Here is a 19,989-nt window from a genome sequence, read left to right as displayed (position 1 = left end):
TGTGAACCTCCTGGGGGGCGTCTCAGACCAGCCTGACAGTGCTTCGAGGCACATCAATTTTCGTGAAGGCAGGAGTGATGAGAGGCAGGCAGGAGAGGAGCAGGGTGTCTGCAGATGTGTGTGGCAGCAGCAAGGAGCTGTAACGCAGATCTGCAGTGTTGTACTTGCATCCCAGAGTGGTGATACTCGCCGTTCCCGCTGTCTTCTTCACTCCAGGGTCTCAATTATTTCATCCAAGTAGATACCCTTGACCACCAGTGCTTTGCAGGTGGGGAAACTGAGGCAGCTTGGCAGAACCAGGCACAGAGCTGGGGCAGCTTTGTGCTCAGGCCGGTCCCTGAGATAGGAAATGACACCCAAGGCAAGCCTTGATTTGAGATACAGACACAGAGAGAGCAATCTGGGCTGCCCACGGCAGGGGTGGGAGCCCGCTGATCTTTAAGGTCATTCCCAACCCAGACCATTCTGTGCTTCTACGACGTAACTTTGAATTTTATCTACAGGGCGATTCCTCGATTCTGCAGCACGGGTGCAGTGACCCCTGTGAGCCCCAGGGCTGGGCTGCAGGAGCAGGGATCTGGATCTGGATCTGGATCTGGATCTGGATCCTGATCTGCAGCCAGCCCCGCTGCACGCTGCTGTGATCCCACCCGTGCTGCTGATGCAGCTTTGGGCTGCGAGGGTGATACCCAGGATTCCTCACAGGCACAGCCCGAAGGGTGGAACTGGACAAACCAAACTGGGTCAGGGGGAAAAAAACTCATCTGGAGGGGCCAGCTGGGCAGACAGCCCAGATCTGGGAACCTCCCTTCACCACTCCAGATCTGGAGACCTCCCTTCACCACTCCAGATCTGGAGACCTCCCTTTGCCACTTCAGATCTGGAGACCTCCCTTTGCCACTCCAGATCTAGAGACCTCCCTTCACCACTCCAGATCTGGAGACCTCCCTTCACCACTCCAGATCTGGAGACCTCCCTTTGCCACTCCAGATCTGGAGACCTCCCTTTGCCACTCCAGATCTGGAGACCTCCCTTTGCCACTCCGGATCTGGGAACCTCCCTTCACCACTCCAGATCTGGAGACCTCCCTTCACCACTCCAGATCTGGAGACCTCCCTTCACCACTCCAGATCTGGAGACCTTCTTTCACCACTCCAGATCTGGGAACCTCCCTTCACCACTCCAGATCTGGAGACCTCCCTTCACCACTCCAGATCTGGAGACCTCCCTTCCCCACCCTTTGTGCCCCCAGGACACCCAGGACACCGCACCCTTTGGCAGCAGCTGGGGCAGCAGGGTTTGTCCCACTGCTCCGTGTTTAACCCCTGAGTGCCCTGGTGGCAAAGCTCAGCTCTCAGAAGCTGCCCTGGGCCCGTTTGGGTGCAGCAGGCTGGGAGAGGAGGCGCCTGGCGGTGCCCTGCTGTAATCTGTGCTCTGCTCTGGAGGAAAAAGGGGCTTTGCCACCCACTTTAGCAGAAACCATTGAAGAGCAGATCTCCCTGCAGCGTATTCCTGGCACACGGAATGAGATGAACAGCTGAGGCCCTGGTCACTTAAGCTTGTTATTATTATAGACAGAGCTGGAAGCTGGGAGTAGTAGCAGTTGTTTAACATCTTCTCTTGAGAGACCGTGTTTTCAGCTAGTTCTGTGATGCCAAACTTTAAATATTGAGGCTGCAATTGTAGGGGTGGTTTGCTTTATGCAGTCATTTTTTTGGAAAACTGGAAAAAAAATAGTGCAGCTATTTCTGAGCTGAAGGTCAGAAGATAAAATAGGTTTTTTGACCACGTTAAAAATATCTGAGCTGTTTCATTAAGGAGCTCTAACGTCTCATAATTTGGGGCAAGTAAGATTTTGTGAGGATGGTGGTTTGGATCAGAATGTGCTTTTGTCAAAGCCTTTTCAGACTTCCTCAGCTGCGTGTGCCTTTAAGGGGAAAAGGTCCAGTGTGACAGATGAGACATGTGATGGCAATAGAGGAATAAAAGGAAAGGGACATTGAGGAGACAGATGTTCTACAAGCAAATAAAAAGCTCTACAGGAAAAAGAGCTGTTCTGGGTGGTGTTTAAAGGTGGTGTTTCAGAGGAGGGAGCATTAAGCTGGAGAGAGCAGCTGATCGGTTCAGAGCCTCTGTAAACCCGGGCAGAGGCTGAGTTTTGGCATTGCAGTGGAAATCTGCACCACAGCAAGGGGCTCTTTGTTTAGGAGTGGGGAAATCCATGTAGAACAGTGAGTTTGCTGCAGTGGGGCTTTGTTGCCCGTTGGTGTTGCAGCTACAGACCAGACTCAGGGTGTGGAGAGGTGACACTGAGCTGGGGTGGGGTTTGCACTGCCCTGAAGAGGCAAAGTGAGCTTCAGAAGAGCATGATTTGGGGAGGTAACCTTAGAGGAACCTTGCCTGGTACCTGCCAAATTGATCAGCCTCTGCAAAGGTGTTCACTGCCAATAAGCTGTAGCTGTGGCTGGAAATGCCAGAGTCATTTCTGGGGTGCCTCAACTCCTTGCTTCTCCTGTGTTGTTCCATGAGCTGGGAGCCCTGTGTGCTGCTGCTGCTGCTGCAGAGCTGCTGGGGCTGGGTCAGGGGTGATGCTGGTGCATGAGCTTCCAGGAAAGCTCTTGAGTTCTGGGCTATCAAGTTCACATGGCTTTGAGTAAGGCTGTTAAACTTCTGCTGTGAAGCAATAAAGAACAGCTGTACAGCAGCTGGGGTCCTTAGAAAATAAAATTACTGTCTTGTGGCTTCTCGAAAACCAGACTGCAGAAATGATAACAGCAGTTCCTGAACTGGAGTGGGGCAGAATAAGAGAGAGGAGCTTTGTTCTGGCTGCTGGGGCAGGTGAAGGACTTACCTGCTGAATGAGTTCTGGAGCGTGCAGCTGGTCAGCGGCAGAGAGAAATCTCCAGTCCAGTTTAAGAAGTTAGATTTAAATACTCTGGCTGCTTGGGATTAACCAATGCCACCTCTGTGCATCCAAACCACGTTTAGAGGCTGGAAAGTTGATCCACACAGGAGCAGCATCCCCCAGGCCCCTGCTGCGGTGTTCTGCCTGGCCAGCTCAGCTCCTAAAGAGCTTAGCATCAAACTACAGCTGAGACACTCCAAGGTGAGAGAGTATTAGAGTAATGCTGCCTCTTAACAGCTTCTCTTTCTATTGTTTGTTGGCTTTCCTCACTAGACTGTGTCTTAAATGACAAAAACCTTGTCCAGGGGACGCCACCGGCGTGCAGCTGGAGTGAGGAGTGAGCACCTGTGCCGTGCTGTGAGGATGGCACTGCTGGCTGCTTCCAGCCCCTGTCTGCTGCTTCCCCAGCCTCTCGGGGGACTAAAGCACGGCTTGGTGCCCACGGCAAAGCCCCGTCCCCGGGAGCAGGGGAGCCCTGCTGCACTGGGGCTGCACTCATGCACCCTGCAGCGCCCAGCTGGAAACTCCGGAGCAGCAGGGGCAGGGGGAAAGGGGGGTGGGGAGGAGGAGAGCTCATCTTCACCACCAGCTCCGCTCCAATCAAACAGGACTGATCAATCAAGCTGTGCCTGCATTCTGCCTTTTGTTCTGAGGAAGTGATGCTCTCATCGGTCAGCAGATTAAAGATTGAGTGCTGGCGTCTTCCCCAGGTATTCCTGCACTGGGACAAGCTGCCTTCTGTCTCTCCCTCACTCTTGGACTAAATGAGGATGAAAATGCAGGTTATGGGCTAAGCATGCTGTTTGTTCATTGTAAAATGGGGAAGACATGGGGCTCCTCTTGTGCATGGGGGCAGAGCTCGTCAGGCAGCTCTGCTGAGCCAGAGACATTCCCGTGCCTCCTGAGGGCTCCTGGTGCATCAGCCGAAGGGATGACTTGTACCTGTCCTGGCTGAGAAAAAACAACCATAGAGCAATGACCGATTCCCATTGCTGAGACATAAATACACAGAGATGGGCTGAAATCTCTGCTCAGGGAGCACAGGTAGCTCACGGGTGAAGGGGCTGCCTCCTCTGCCTGTGGGGTGAAGAAAACCCATCCTGGTTGGTTCTCTGGCACATACTGCTCTCGGTGTGGTCCAGACTGAGCTTCAGCAGCTTTGGGTCTGTACCACGGTCTGTTCATTTCCTCCAGAAATGAGCCCAAGGTGGGTACCTGGCGTTGCTGCCTGGCTGGCACGGACAGCTTTTGACAGAAATCACTTTTCTTGGCTTGTAACATAGGAGAAGACACAAGACAGGCCCGTAGGAACTGCTGTCATCGTTACCTGGGGTTTCCCCAAATGTACCTGGTTGGAATTTAATAGTTGCTGTGTCTTAGATAAATATTGATTGATGAAGGATGACACACTGAGCCTTTGAACTTCATAATTTGAACTGGGCATTGTTGTGCTGGTTATCACTTTCCTGACCAACACTGCAGCAGGGCAGGGCTGCACTGCATGTCAGAGCTGATCAGCCAGGCTGCTGCACTCAGAGCACAAATGCAGCTGTGAGAAGTCAGAGGTTTTCTCTGGGCATCTGACAGCTGAATGGGAAGGCAAAGTTGAGAGGATGTCCCTCTGCTCTTATCTCTGTGTCCTGTTAAGATCAGACTCACTGATAAAGCTTAAAACCAAAATCCTTCCTTGCAGCATCCTCATTCCCCTGTAGCAAAGTGAAATGCACCAAAATGCATGAGCATGTTACTATAAATGGACTGTGGTGCAGCAGGGAATTGGTGCAGAGTTTGGGATGGTGCGTGGTGTGCGGTGCATTCCTGGCACCCTGCACACAGCCCGGGCACTGGGGCTGCCAGGCTCTGCACTGGTGCTGCTCCTCATGCTGCTTGCTGCAGGTTAACCCTCTGCACTGGTGCTGCTCCTCATGCTGCCTGCTGCAGATCAGCTCTGCACTGGTGCTGCTCCTCATGCTGCCTGCTGCAGATGCACTCTGCAGTTCTGGTTTGTGGACTCCGTGGCCTTGAACTGCTGTGAAACTCTTCATTAAGTCAGTGTTTCCTAAGCCTTGGCAAAGATAGGTAAAATTTCAGTGGCATGTTTTTGCCATTCAGGGGAGCCTCTCCTGGCTGCTGGTTTGGTGGGGTGGGCTGGGAACGCCCTGCAGTGAATGCTCACTCTGCCATGCAGGAGCTGCAGCAGTGCAGTGCTGGTTGCGGGGCACAAGGAACTCTAAACACAATGCTGAGTTTGTGTCTCTGTGCTTTTCTGGGGGATGTAAAACCAGGATTATTAGTCACCTAAAGCAACAGGTCTAAGGAAGTGAAAACTGATGCAGAGCTCTGCAGAGGGGGATGAGTGCAGTGCTGGGTGCAGACCTGAATCTCCATCTCTCCGGGCATCCTGTGCTTTGGGTTGTGCAGCTGATGGCTGTAAGGGGTCCAGTCAAAAAACTGATCTCCAAATGGAAAAGCAATGATGGTGAAAGGGAAGACAAAGGCTCCAGGTAGCACCAGGACTGTCTCAGATGCAGATAATCAGCAGATATGAAAAGCTTGTCTGAAAGCTTTCGGGGGGCTGTGAAGGGCAGTAATAAATTGAGATTGACCCTGAGGTACACTCGGTGTTTTGCTGTGATGCATCGGAGTGTGTAGATGAAAAATTAACGTGTTTCAAAATTACCCCTTTGCAACTGTTGGTTCCAGAGCCAGCACATTGCAGAGCTCTTGCCCAGATATTTTAAATGCTCTGTGCACCTGGAAATGTCCTTCAATAACCTTGAGCTTAAAGTGGTGTCCTGTGCCTCAGTCTCACTGAAGACCAGAACAAGAGAACCAGGAATCCCTGTGCTCAGTAATTCCGGGATTAGAGTCAAGTGTCTTCTCTGGACACTTCTCTTGCTGTGGTCTCTGTGCACTGCCGTGGAAATGGGCTGGACCCCCACGGAATGCAGGGTCTGCACAGCATCACTGCCTGCAGCCTCCCAGGGCCTCAATCAGCGGAATGGCTGGGGGTGAACTGTGCATTTTGTCACACCAGTGAGGGGCAGGAATTCAATTACACAGGGCAGAAAGCGTTTCTAGGCCTGAGCTGGTTTAAAACCATGTGGTTTAGCTGAAGTTAGTGACAGGTCTTTGGGTGAGGTGTTGCACTGTTTTGTGTATCAGGGAACAATGTCACGTGCATGGGGGATGTGTGAGCTTTGTGTTTGGGGTGCTTGTTTTATTATTTTTTTTTCAAATTTATTATTTATACTTGCAGCTTCTGTCTGAATTCTTGATGTGGCTAAGACCTCTTGGCAGCGCCGTGGGGGATGAGACTTTCCCCCGTTCCTTCTGCCACCCCCTGTCCTCACTGGCACAATTAAAGAGCGCATTCCCTGCATCCCACACCGGAGAAGAAAGATGCTGCTGACTCCTGAATCAGTTCCAGACTGCTCCCCAAACTGAGACCAGCCCAGGTGGGAGCAGAGTGCCTTTGAGAGGCTTCTGCAGATGCCGGGTTTGCTTTTCGTTTTTGCTCTTGGAAGAGCAACATCGCCAGGTGAGCAAACCCGGCAGAATCCAACGCCCGCGTCCCCACCTTGCCGGGAATCCCGGCGGCACGGGGAGCCGGCGTTTCACACCCCACCCTGTAGGAGCAGGGTTCTTGCAGTGTCAGGGATTTAAGACTTTTTAACTCCCCCTCCCCCGTTTCTTTCCCTCGCCCGTCTGAGCAGCTCCGGGCTCTCCCGGCATCACTTCAGAGCGAGGACCCGTGTGACACCGCTGCTGCCAGCTCCTGCCTCCCTCCCGGAGACGCGGCTGCAACTTTTGCTGCTCCACACAACGCTGCATCCCCGGGAAAGCAGAGCTCCTCTCAGTGGATTTGGGGTAAGAGGAGACAGCCCGGGAGAGAGAGAAGGTTTCCCGAGCCGGTTTAATGGAAGCTCTTTCCTTTGCATGCTCTTTTAGGAGGGGAGGGATTTTAAAGAGGCTGCAGTCCTTCCTCCTGCAGGGCTGTCTTTTATGACGATAAAAGCTTAAAAAGTGCAACTTCTGCTGTGTGCTTGCTAATTAAACTTCATTCAGTTCGTTTTCTTTCTGCCTTTTAAATTCTCCTTGGGACCGGCATGAGGGAAGCTGAATCAGTGGAGGCTTTTTTTTTTTTTTTTTTTTTTTCCCCCCCCATTCTGCCTTTTTTTTTTAAAAAAAAAAACCAAGCCGACAAAACCAAATTAAATATATATATAATAACGGGGAAAAACCCCTGCCAAGGGTCAGAAGGACACGCAGCAGAAGGAGCGGCGAGGAGCCGTGTTTTTGCTGTGCTGGCGGCTCGCAGGCAGGTGCTGGGATTTTCCTGCTGGTGCAGTTGTGCTGCAGTCCGAGCCCCGTGCCGGCTGCGGAGCTTTGCGGGAGCCGCCGCTGCAGCGCTGGGGGCCGGGGAGTCCCCGCAGCCGCCCCGCGGTGCCGGCGCTGCCCCGCCCGTGTCCCCGCTGTCCCCGGGTCCCTCCCGGTCCCTCCCGGGCGGGGGGCGCGGGGGGATGCGGCGCTGCCGCTTTAAGATGCGGAGCTGCCCGGGATCCGCAGAGCAGCAGCTCGGCCGGGGTTCCCATCCCGAGGCTCCTGCGCCCGGGGCTGCGCCGACACAAAGCGTTCGCCTTTCCAAGCCAGGGGTTAAAAATAACCGTGCCTTGAAGTGTCCGCGCTCGGAGCTCGCAGGCTCCTGCCGGAGGAGCGTGTCCTTGTGCCCGCCGAGCCCGCGATTCGCTGGGTGAGCCCCAGGAAAGCGGGCACACCGCCTCCGGGCGTTGCTGCCTTTCCACGGGCATCAAAAGTTAAAATTGCACGGCAATGTGTCAGCACGGCCTCTTGCTGCAGAAGTTTAACTTGCGTTTTCTGGAGGCGTGTGCAGTCTGATTTATTAATGGCGCAAGGACCGGTTGGTTTATTTTAACTGTAAAGTTAAAAAAAAAAAAAAAAAAAATCACTTTGTCATAAAGATCTGCTAGCAACTTGCATTTTCCTAGTGTAAAAACATCTATTAATTGAAATGTGGCTCCTTAGCAGTTCCAGAGCCTTGGGAACTCTATGGGGCAAGGGGAAAAATGCAGTTTGAGCAATTATCAATTCTGTTGCAATAGCAGTGAAGTCAGCTGTGCTGAAATCCCTGCAGATCTGGGTTTGATATTCCGTGTCTGGGGGAGGCTGCTCAGCAGTCAGTGCTCACAGCACATCCCAGAGCCTCTGCAGCCGATGCTGGATGACATTAGCAGCATCTGAAATGACTAAATATTTGACTTCGCTGCTTTGGTGATGTCTCCTGACACCAGGAAGGGTGTTCTGGTCCCCGCTGAGGCTGAGGCAATTACCAGTGTCTGCCGCTCTGTTTGAGAGTAGCAGCGCATGTTTACACTGATTAGATCTGTAATTGGGGTGGGCTTTTCTCCTGAGCTCGCACAAGGACTAAGAAAAGTCACTCTGTAGGAAAGGTGAGCGTTATCCTCGGCAGGAGGAGCCGGGACTCCAGCGTGATCTCTCAAGGTCACACAGTGCCAGCTGATGGCAGAGACAAGCCCTTGGCACCCTCACATTCACTGAAATTCCAGCGCCTCCTCCACATTCACTGAAACTTTCACATCTTCCTTCAGAAATCTCTCCGGCCCCAAGTCACGGAGGCACAAGGGGAGTCAGATGAAAGGCCAAAACCTTGAATTTTCTGTGATTTAATGCAGATTTTATGCAGCAAATTCACACCCTGCTACTTCTGTTCCTTACATCATCATCTTAATGAGCGAGGAGACTCAAATTCATTTGTCCAGTACTCGTGCATTAGTTTGTGGCATTCGTGGAGAACTCTCTGTGGTACAACAGGAACAAAGTAAAAGCAACTGAGTTAAGAGTGGCCTTGGTGTAAATCACCGAGGGACAGCGAATGCACCGGGGTGCTCCTACACCTGGGTGTTGTGGAGGGGTTCTGATATAAACAAATATCAGCCTCTGCCTTAAGGGAAAGGCACAGAGCTGCAGTAAAAGTGAACAGAACAGACTCCCCAGAGGAGGAACAAGTGGGGACGCTGCCGCATTCCTGGAGCTCTGCTCCCCAGGAGTGGGCAGGGAGCCTCTCGGGAGGGCTCCCCTCGTGTGTCCCCACAGAGCTGGAGTGACGACTGGCCAGCAGAGGGAAAATAGGAATCGTAGGGGAGGAGGAGACAAAGCAAAGACAAACCAAAGTGGGTTTCAGACAGAAGGCCTGCACTGAAGTGTCTGTGGCCCGGGAATCGATGAGGTGATGTGTGCCAGTGCCCTGCTGCTGCAGGGACACTCATGGCAAAGGCTGCTCCCCTCAGTGCTGGGCAGCGGCAGGGAGAGTCCCCAAAGACAAAACAACAGCACAGTGCAAAGGGCAGGGGGATGCCCTTCATGCTATTCCTCCTCTTACAGCCCCAGCAGCGCTTTGCACACCAGGAAAAGTGCCCTCAGCACACATTGAACCTAAACAGGAACCCACAGCTCCTCCAGTGCCACCTCAAACTCCTGTGCTGTGCCCATGACAGGTCCCCAGGCTCAGTGAACACAACCTCAGGCAGGTCCTGCACAGCCTGAGTGCAGAATTCAGTGCCACGACCGTGCTGTGCCTGACGAGAGGCCGTATTTCAGCTGATCTCGTCCTTTAATGCCAGTCTCTGATCTGGAAAACAGTGATGTTCTCCTGGCTGCCACAGTGAATTTTAGAGTGACTTTTAGCATTTTGGGCTGCCTGGGGTATTCGCTCCTGCTGGAGTCTTTTATTTTAATAAGAGTGAAGTGTCTTGAGAAAGGAGTATCTTTATGAAATGTACAGAGGTTTATTCCCAGTGCTGATGAGCTTGCACAGAGAGATGCATCGGAAATGCACTGCTACCAGAGCCTCACTCTGCTTCAACACGTTTAAGGAGTGGGACTTAACTTGTGGTTTGCTTGTTGCTACTTGACTTTTCAGTTCTGTTTCCAGGGGCTGCTGTAGAAATGTTTCTCAAGCACTGAGTCAAGTGACAGCGCGTATTTTTGGAGAAGGTCACAGGTCCTGTGCCCGATGCCCCACTGCAAAGGGCAGAGAGCCATGAAATATCTGGGTGTTTTTGTTTAACTCCTTGGTGCTGCTCAGGCAGAGGCAGAGCCGTGCAGCAGCAGGCTGTGCTGGCTGCAGGGAGGGAGCTCCTTTCCAGGCTAATTTGTGCTCCTCATTCCCTCCCTCGATTTACGGCAGGCTCTGTGGGTATTGAGCAGCACTGCAGCAAAGCCACGTGCTCCAAGTTTCTTTCTTCCAAGAGCTCTGGTGTTATCATGAGTGAAGAAACACAGAGGTGCTGTGGGGAAGGGTCTTTGGTAGGAAGCAGGATTTAGGAATTGCTCCTGGAGCCCAGAGGAGGGTCACTGGCAATGCCAGGGGTTGGGAAGTTGCTCTTTTCCTTCCTGATTGATGTGCAGCAGCTTTGCCCACTTCCCTGCAGGGCTGGAGCTCTCAGCTTGGGGCAAGGACAGAGGCTGCTTCTTGCAAAACCTCTGCAGGTTCTTCCAGTTGGCTTTTCCCTGCAGAATGGGAGCGATCAGGAGTGCAGGGGCTGGGGGGTTTCCTGGCTCAGACCTCTGCTGTGATGCACCAATGAATAAAAAACCCTCACAGCTGCTGTAAATTGCTTTTTGCCGATCCCTGTCTGACACGTGAACACACGAATTCCCGTGTGCTGGGAATCTTAATGTTTCCTTCTCCTACCTCTGTGCCTGGGTATAAATGTCCTTAAGATGTAATTTTTCCAGCTCAGCCTCCAGAATTTCTAATTATGCCAGGAGAGCTGAGCTGCAGTGGGGCTGCCATCCGGCTGCCCTTGTGCCTTTCCCCTGCTTCCCAGACAACTGAGCTTTTGAGAAGGGACAGCCCCTGCTGCCGAGTGAGGGAGAACGAAAATCTGGCAAATCTAAATGAGCTTTCATATGCGTCAATATTCTGCTGCAAATAACTTTGCACATTTGTAAACAGAGGGCAAACTTAGCACATTTTAGGGGCTTTCCTGGGATGAATTGGAAGTACTCTGCTCCTGTCTGAAATAGGAAAATTCACTGAGGGATGTGCTTATCGAAGATGCCTTTCACTGGTTCAGCAGCAGAAGTTGTGTTGAATCCTGTGGAAAAAAAATAAGGTCCCTGCCCTAGAAAGCTCACAGACAAGAGCTTGTTCAAGAAAGGAGTGAAATGGCCTTGAACTGTCTGTTGACCTTGAGTTGCTGGTGACATTCTTGGTTTTGAAATACTGGTGGATTGTCACTGAGCATCACTCACAAGCCCTTTGCCAGCCCTGTAGCTCAGAACGGCTGGGCGGGTTGGGCACCATCTGATCAGACAGAGGGGACTGCTGTGGAGAGCCCCTTTCCACGCTGAAGGTCAGACTGGGCAGAGCAGGGAGGAGCCTGGGGGCTGAGGACACCCCTCAGGTGCTCCCAGGCTCTGGAGTGTTTGCCCAAACCCCCTTCTCCCAGGGGACAGCGGAGTGTGCCTTTACACAGTGAAAAACTTCTCTCTTCTCCTCTTCTCTTCTCTTCTCTTCTCTTCTCTTCTCTTCTCTTCTCTTCTCTTCTCTTCTCTTCTCTTCTCTTCTCTTCTCTTCTCTTCTCTTCTCTTCTCTTCTCTTCTCTTCTCTTCTCTTCTCTTCTCTTCTCTTCTCTTCTCTTCTCCTGTGCCAGTGCAGGGGCACTGCCATGGCAGAAGGTGTCACGTCGCCCGTGTCCCTCGCAGGGTTTGTGCAGGGCTTTGGCAGCGCTGCTGTGCCTCCGAGAGCATTTCCTGAGCTGCTGTGGGCAAACAGGGCCTCAGGTGAAGGTGCTGGAGGCGAAGGGCAGGAGATACCCACACGGAAGGCTTGGGAGCAGCCTGGGCTGTGGGTTGGAGCAGTGCTGGGGAGCCAGAGCCGGGGCTGGACACCAGGAGATGTCCTGGAGGCCGCTCGGGGCAGAGGGGCTGTGGCACAGGAGGGGGGCACGGAGCAGCAGCCTGGGGCAAAGCCGAGCTGCTCCTCCCCGGGGCCTGGCACTGCCCGGCGCTGGGCACTCGGTGTCCGGTCACCGAGCACCGGGGGAGAGCGGGGAACGCTCGGCTTTGCTGGCAAGTCACCCGCTCGGTGATGCACTGCAGCAAAACCCTGTCGGAGAACTCCTCAGCAAAAAGAACATTGCAGGGGAAGGGGAGGGGGGACCATGGACGCCCAGGACGCAAAGATGCTGCTGCAAGTGCTGTGACAGCCAAGCCTGGCCTGTGCTGCTTCCCCTGCAACCATTTAGTGATTGAGTTGGCCAAGCCTGTCGGCTCATGTCCGTGGTGGATGTCCTTCCTCTCCCTGGATGTCCTTCCTCTCCCTGGATGTCCTTTCCCTGGGTGTCCCTCATGCAGGGAGGACAGGATGCGTGTTGTGTGTCCCCAGGGGCTCAGGGACCTGCCAGGGCGAGGGAGCAGCTCCAGGAGGGGAAGTGAACTTGGGTGAGAAGCCACCACTGCAGCAGCCCTGCAGCCACCTCAGCCAGGCTCCCCAGCGCTGTGGGGGCAGAGGGACAGAGGGACAGAGGGACAGAGGGACAGAGGCAGCGCATTGTGGAGCAGCAGTGCTGGCAGCCAGGATGCAGGAGAAGCTCAGTGCAGGTGATCCTTGGCTCGCTGTGGCAGCATGTGCAGGGTGCCCTGCCTGTCCTGCAGGGCAGGAGTGAGGTGAGGGGCTGTTTGTGCATTTTATCTACTGGGGGTTAAAGCTCTTCCCTGGGCACTGGCCCTTTCTGGCCCCAATTAACCAATTAATTCCCTGTTGCTGCAGATGAAGGCTGCAGCCTGCAGGCCACCCTGGCAGCTGATCTGTTCTGCCCCTCTTGGGGGAATCACACCCAAAGTGACACCCAGGGGTGGAAGAAGATCCCCTGGTCTCTGGTGCCACATCTGGGCAGGTGCAGTGCCGCTGGCCATGGGCTGCCAGGGGCACAGGGGTGCTCACAAGGGTGGGCATCCAGGCTGGACCCCTTGGCCAGAGCACAACGGAGCAGAGTTTGGCACCTCGCTCTGGGAGAGTTGCAAGGGAGGGTGGTAGGGCTTTTAAACTCGGTGTTTCAAAGTGAACCTGTTATCACAACTCCTTAACTACAGAAAAAGCACTGAGGAGGAGAAGGGGATGCTTGCTGATGTTACCTGGGGTGCAGCTTCTTGTGGTGCCAGTGAGTGATGCTTTGGCATTGGAGGAGCAGAGTTTGCAGGAGCCCCTGGATGCAGCAGAGCCTCACAGTTCTGCTCCTGACGCTGCCTGTGTGCAGTGCCACCTCAGTGGCCTCCAGCTGCTTTTCCCCAGGCAGGAACGGGCAGGGAGTTTGGAGAAGGGTGGATTAGGAGAAGCGTTTCTTTCCATGGCTGTGGTTTCAAGGAGAATCAAGGAGCAGCACTGGCAGGGGAGGAGGTGTGGGCAGGTGAGCAGTGGCAGTTTTCTGCTGGCCTTGCACCATCCCCGGGTGCAGCGCTGCTGCTCACACCTCCCTCCCTGCCCTCTGCGTGTGAGGCACTGAACCTGACCCCTTTTCTCCGTGGAAGCTCTGTTGGTTCTGCAGATGTGAGCATGGAACCAAATAAAAATACCTGCAGTCTGCTGGGCTTGGCGGAGGGAAAAAAGCAGCAAAAAGCCGAGTTCCCTTAAACTGATCGACCAAAGCCCTTTGCCTCCACTCCCAGGCAGAGCCTCCCCATATGTCCCAGCCGTGCCCCGTCACCCTGGTGCCTGCCAGCTGGGGATGTCTCTGCAGCGGCTGGGAGGAGGCCAGGAGATGCGTCCGGGAGCCTCCGAGGGGGCTGCAGAGCTGTGGGTGACATCCATCCCTTTGCCGGAGTCTCGCATTCCCCCTCCTCATGTGCCCCTTCTCAGTGAAACAGGTTGGATTCAGCCCTGGCACGGTGTGGGGCACTCCAGGGCGTCCGAGCTCCCCTGGCCCCGGAGCTGTGGCAGCAATCCCGTGCTGTGGCCGGAGCCCTTTCCGTGTCCGTGTCCGTGTCCGTGTCCCTGCCCGTGTCCGGTGCGTGCGGGGCTGTCCCGCTGTCCCCCTGTACCCTGTCCCCCTGTCCCGCTGTCCCCCCGTCCCCTGTCCCCCTGTCCCCGCTGTCCCCCGTCCCCCTGTCCCGCTGTCTCCCTGTCCCCGCTGTCCCCCGTCCCGCTGTCCCCCGTCCCCCTGTCCCCCGTCCCCCTGTCCCCGCTGTCCCCCGTCCCCCTGTCCCCCGTCCCGCTGTCCCCGCTGTCCCCCTGTCCCCGCTGTCCCCCGTCCCCCTGTCCCCCGTCCCGCTGTCCCCGCTGTCCCCCTGTCCCGCTGTCCCCCGTCTCCTGTCCCCCTCCCCGCGCGGTGACACCCCGGGGCTGGCGCTGTCTCCGGCTCAGGAAGAGCCTTCCGGGGCTTGTCTGGGCTTGTTCTGGCCTGGGCCCGCCTCTGTCCGGGCAGGGGCTCCGGCTCCGGGCTCTGCGGCCGCCCCGGACCCCGGCAGAGCCCCGCAGAGGAGCCGAGCGCGGAGCCTGCCCGGTGCCCAGGTGAGCGCTGCTCGCTCCCTGCCCGCTCCCTGCCCGCTCCCTGCCCGCTCCGTGCCCAGGTGAGCTCTGTCCCAGGTGAGCTCTGCCCCAGGTGAGCTCTGTCCCAGGTGAGCTCTGTCCCAGGTGAGCTCTGCCCCAGGTGAGCTCTGTCCCAGGTGAGCCCTGCTCGCTCCCTGCCCGCTCCCTGCCCTCCCTGTGCCCAGGTGAGCCCTGCTCGCTCCCTGCCCGCTCCCTGCCCTCCCTGTGCCCAGGTGAGCTCTGCTCGCTCCCTGCCCGCTCCCTGCCCTCCCTGTGCCCAGGTGAGCCCTGCTCGCTCCCTGCCCGCTCCCTGCCCTCCCTGTGCCCAGGTGAGCGCTGCTCGCTCTCTGCCCGCCCGCGCACCGATGTTTCTGCGTGCCCTGCGCTCCCTGCAGCTGCTGGCAGAGCCTGGCCGTGCTTTGCCGTAGAACGTGACGGGAGCTGCCCCTGCCGGTCTGTCATGTCGGGGTAAAGGAGGTTTCCTTCTCCATTCTTTCCTCTTCCCCCTTTCCTTCGAGCCCTCATAGGAAAGTGCACGCTGGATTTGGGGATGCGGGTCCGGATTTGGGGATGCTGGTCAGGATTTGGGGATGCTGGTCCGGATTTGGGGATGCGGGTCCAGATTTGGGGATGCTGGTCAGGATTTGGGGATGCTGGTCTGGATTTGGGGATGCAGGTCCGGATTTGGGGATGCTGGTCAGGATTTGGGGATGCAGGTCCGGATTTGGGGATGCTGGTCAGGATTTGGGGATGCTGGTCAGGATTTGGGGGCCCCAGAAAGGGATAGCCCCCAAAGAGCAGCTGTGTGCTCGCACTGAACACTCTGGAGCTCCTGAGCTCAGCCTGGGAGCTCTGGGGGACCCCGAGGAGCTGTGTGAGAGGAGGCACCTGGATTGATGGAGTTGGGCTCTCGGTGATGCATTGTCATGTCAGGCCTTTACACGGGGAACATGAAGCTGAGTGCTCAATTCTTAGTGAGGAGCTGGCAGCTGCTCCCCTCTCCTGGCACAAACTCCTCTCCCTCCTGTTTGCAGGGCTCTTACCCGGCCCAGTGTTCCGTCCGGGATGGAAAGGGTCAGTAACGCTGCCCAAGGGCTCACACGGGGAGGAAAGCTCTGCTTTGCCTTTATTCTGAAGACAGGCCCACCCTGGCTCTGTATCTCTGATATCAGATGCATTCGTTGTAAGCAGCCTGCCTCTCATCTGTTCAGTGGGATGTTTCATTAGCTGTGTGCGTCCGGGCTGTTTTGGAGTTTCCAAAAGCAGGCAGCTCGATAGGCGAGCCTGTGTTTCCTTGTGTTTCGAAGGTAAACCACCAGTAATCTCCCAGTAACTGGTACAGATCATTTCTTGATGCAAATGGAGAGAAGTTAATAACACATGAGCCATTGTTTTGTTTCCAAACACAGACTCAGCTGAAGGGGCTTATAGGAGAGAGGGGAACGAATTCAAGCCTTCAGTTTTATATATTTCTTTTTGTTTTCCTTTGAACACATTGTAGGAGAAGTGACCAGGCGTTCAACCTACACTCAGCCTGCCTGGAGCAGCCCTGGATAAAGAATCCTTCACCCAGTGCACCAGAGGAGGCTTTGGTAAGAGGAATTGGAGTTAAAAGAATTGCATGCCACTGAAAATGGAGCTGGGATCTTCCCCTTGGTGATGTGATAGGTGTTGTACCGCCACAGGGGAGCAGCTGAGGTGCAGGACTCTCCTCGTCTGGAATATTGCAGTGCTGCCCTGCAATGTTCTCACTGAGAGCAGGGAGCCCAGCGTCCCCCCGAGCTGAATGACCACTGACCACCAGCTGGGCTTGGCATGCAGCTGTGCCACCGGCAGGACCGCTGGCCTCTCTCACAGGACCCTTGCCCTGTGGTTTTGGGGTGAATTTTGCCCATTTTGCTGTTTTACAGAAAGCAGCTCGTTCTGCCCGTGCTCCTCTCAGTTCTGCTTTGTTCTCAGCCACCTGCTGCTCGGGGCAAAGGTGTTGTCCCATTTCCCCAGCCCGGCCAGGGAGGGGTGGCAGTGCTGGGAGGAGTCCCAGCCCATCAGAGGGTGGAACTGGCCCAAGAGCTCTGAGCTCCAGGAGCCTCTGCTCCTCCTCCCTGCCTCGGATCAGCCCTGGGAACAGCAGGAGATCACCTGGGAACAGGAGTGTGGGATCACCTGGGACCAGGAGATCACCTGGGAACAGGACCATGGGCTCACCTGTGCCTCCAGATGGATCTCAGGGGCTGCTGCCAGCTGGATCCGCTCCTGCCACAGCCCTGGAGGGCCCTGGTAAATCTCTCTCCTCTCTAGGGAGCATCAGTTCATCTCTTAAGGGACATTTCTGCCATGTGATTAATTAAAGAAAGGCAAGCAGGAGTTGTTAAGCTGTGTTTGGGGAATTAGGATGCTATGGGGAGCTTGGAGGAGAAGAATACAACAATAACAGGGCTTGATGAGCATTGCCAGGAGTCCAAGCCCAGAACCATTTCCTGGATGATTTGTGGGATAACACAGCACTAACCTGGGCACCTCTGGGGACACTAACCCCAAACTCAGGATCCTCATGTTGCAGGAGTTGTGTCAGGCCAAAGGCAGAGTTTATCAAGTGTGTATTTATCAAATTTTAGCTTTAAAAGGGACGGCTGTCTGTAGGGTTGAAGGTCAGGGGAGCTGGGTGTACTTGGAGAAGCAAGGCCCTTCTCCCCCTGCCTGAAGGGGAAACGTTGATGTCCCTGGGGAGAAGGAAGGGATTTGTTCTCATTCTGCCACCACCAAAGTGGTTTGGACTGGAATCTTGGAATCGTTTAGGTTCAGGCTGATTTTTCTCTGGGATGGCAGTTCACCCTGGGGAGAGTAAGGGACTCACTTCAGACATCCCCTAATTCCACGGCTCAGAACTAGAAAGGCTTGATTGGAACAGCCTGAATGAAAGACACCGAGCATCCTGGGGCGGTTTTGAAGTCAGCCTGGTTTAGACAGGCAGTGGAAGGAGTTGATTTCAACCTGTCTTTCTGAGGTGTGAAAACTGTGGCTTGGTCTTTTCCACTCAAACTTTCTCCTGTTGCTGGGTTTCACCCAGACATTTCACAGATGAAAATTCACCTTCGTTTTGCCTTACAACAGGAAATATTTGAAGCTTCCAGAGGCAGAGGATCTGTTTACATCTGGTTTTCAGTGGGAATTGCTCATATCTTGAGTGAAACTGTGCAATGCTTCAGCTCCCAGCTCAGGGGCTGTGGCTGGGCTGGTCAGAGTGTAAAACTCCAATGCTGACAGCAGGAGGAAGACACAATGCGGGGAACGAACTGAAACAAATGTGCTTGGTTAAATGAGGCTTGTGCTATCACATTTTTCTGTGCTGACAAAGTGATTGCTGCAGATCTTACCTGACAGGACCTTTTACCTTTCTTGGAATGTAGAATTTCTGTAACAGGAGAGTTTTTCCACCCTCCACACCCCTCAGCTTGTTGTTTTATGGTGATGGTGTGTTCACTGGCTAATTCACTGTTACGTGATCCACCAAACAGCTTTTTCCTGCTGCTCTGTCACCCCTACAGTGAGAATTAGCAGGAGCTGGCATGCAGCCACCCCAGCAGACAGGGGTGAGTTGCTGGGGCTCCCCTCTCCAGGTTCCGCACCCCAGCACTCAATGAGAAGTGAAACAGGTCATGTGTTACCTTTTGTCCAAGGAGAAAATCACCATTTGGGGGCAATTGGAGCCCTTAAATGGAAAATTCAACTGGATGTGCCCATGGAAACTTTGAGTGGCACCTCTTTAGGTTGTGCTTGTGGATTTATTTGTTTTCCCCTTTCCTAAAGCACTTGGGATTCTTAGAGGTAGCAAGCAGCAGAGGGGAGCTAAAATGATTGGAAAAATTAAAAGCAGGGTCGTTATCTTGCTGCAAAGAAGTTCCCCAAAACATCTCTCCCTCGCCCTGTCATGCTTTGTTTCCAGAGGCTCAAAGGAAAGTTCTACAGTTCCCAAACCAGCAGTTGTGCAGCCTGGTCTGTCCCCCGAGGAGGATGAGAGATGAAGCAGGATCTTCCTCTTCTGTGCCAGATTGTTTTGCTCTCCCATGGCTGTGCTCGTCCCTGACCTGTTAATTGCCTTTGAGACAGTCTGCTTTGTCCTGATCCTGGTGGGAATGTTGGAGGGATGATGAATAAATGTGGCAAATCAGCTCCTTGCAGAGTGGGACAGTCTGCAGCACAGGCAGGTGGCTGCTGCTCTCAGCTCTCGGTTCTGGTCTTTTAGAATTGTTTGCTTTTTTTCCTCGGGGTGAACAGGTCACAGTCCAGAAGTGTTTTTTTAATGAATGGGTGCAGTCTGCAGGGGATGGAGCCCTTGTTGTGCCCTGGCTGGTGGGATGGGCACTCACAGCACGCTGTGCCACCCTTGTGTGCCCCCTGTGATGTCCCCACCTCCTTCACGGCCACCCTGTGCGAGAGGAGCCACTGAACTTGCTGTGATTCTGGAAGAGACCCAACAGTTTCGTCTTTAATCGCTGTGTGTCTTCTGTAAAAACACCTGCTCCCAGCCACTGACCATGCTGGGCACTTGGGGAGAGCCGGGGGTTTGGGGTTTGATATTCCAGCCTGAAGTGCTCACCCCTTTCCCTGCAGGATGGCAGGGCTCTGGGAGCTTGGGAGAGGAAATACAATTTCACTGTGAGCGAAGCAGGGTGAGAGCAACGAAGAACTGAGAGTCTCAGCTCGCTCCATCTTGCTATCTAAACACAAACCAGGTTCTGGAGCTTTTGGAATTTGAAGCTCGGTGTATTGGGAGGGGGCTGGGGGCTCAGATGTCTGAGAATCCCCAGGTGTGGTGCTCAGTGGATCCCTGAGAGGAGCCAGAGGCTGATGGAAGCCGGGGCCCCTCCTGGGCTCCACCTTTGCACTCAGGTGTTGCACAAGAGGCCCTCGGGCGATCCATCACCTGCTCCTCAGGCTGTGGGGAACAAGTTCCTTTGTCCTGAGGGCTGTCTTCCCACGTGTCCTTGTGTGTCCAGGGCTGCAGGAACGCTGGATAAACCCAGACCTTGTGCACCCCGGGCTGTCGCAGTGCGTAACAGCGAAGTTTCGGCACAGGTGAGTGTCGGTGCCTTTCTCCCTTGCGTTCCCAGGGAATTCTCGTTCTGCCCAGCCTCTGTGCCCCCTGTGCAGTGCAGTGAACACAACAACAGTTGGAACAGCTTTGTATCTTGAGCTGTTCAGCATTTGGAAACACTTTACTGCTCCACTGTCTTGCCTGAGCGGTGGCGTGGGATGCTTGGGATAAATACGGATTACAGACGAGTCAGCTGTGTTCATCTGGTTAATGTTGGTCATTTTTACAGGCCCTAAGCAAGATTTGGGGTAAGGGACGGGATAACTGTGGATTTATGAGTTTGAGCCTCTTCTCCCTTGAAAGCTTTTTCTTCAGGACTGCTGCAGCTGCCTCAGGGTCCGTGTTTGTCCCCCGAGTGTGTGTGGATGAGGAGAGAGGAGGATTTCAGCGCCGCGTCCCCGCTGCGATGCCAGCTGT

Source organism: Hirundo rustica, chromosome 22 (genome assembly GCF_015227805.2).
Source record: "Hirundo rustica isolate bHirRus1 chromosome 22, bHirRus1.pri.v3, whole genome shotgun sequence".
NCBI classification, from domain to species: Eukaryota; Metazoa; Chordata; class Aves; order Passeriformes; family Hirundinidae; genus Hirundo; species Hirundo rustica.
This window is presented reverse-complemented; position numbering follows the sequence as displayed.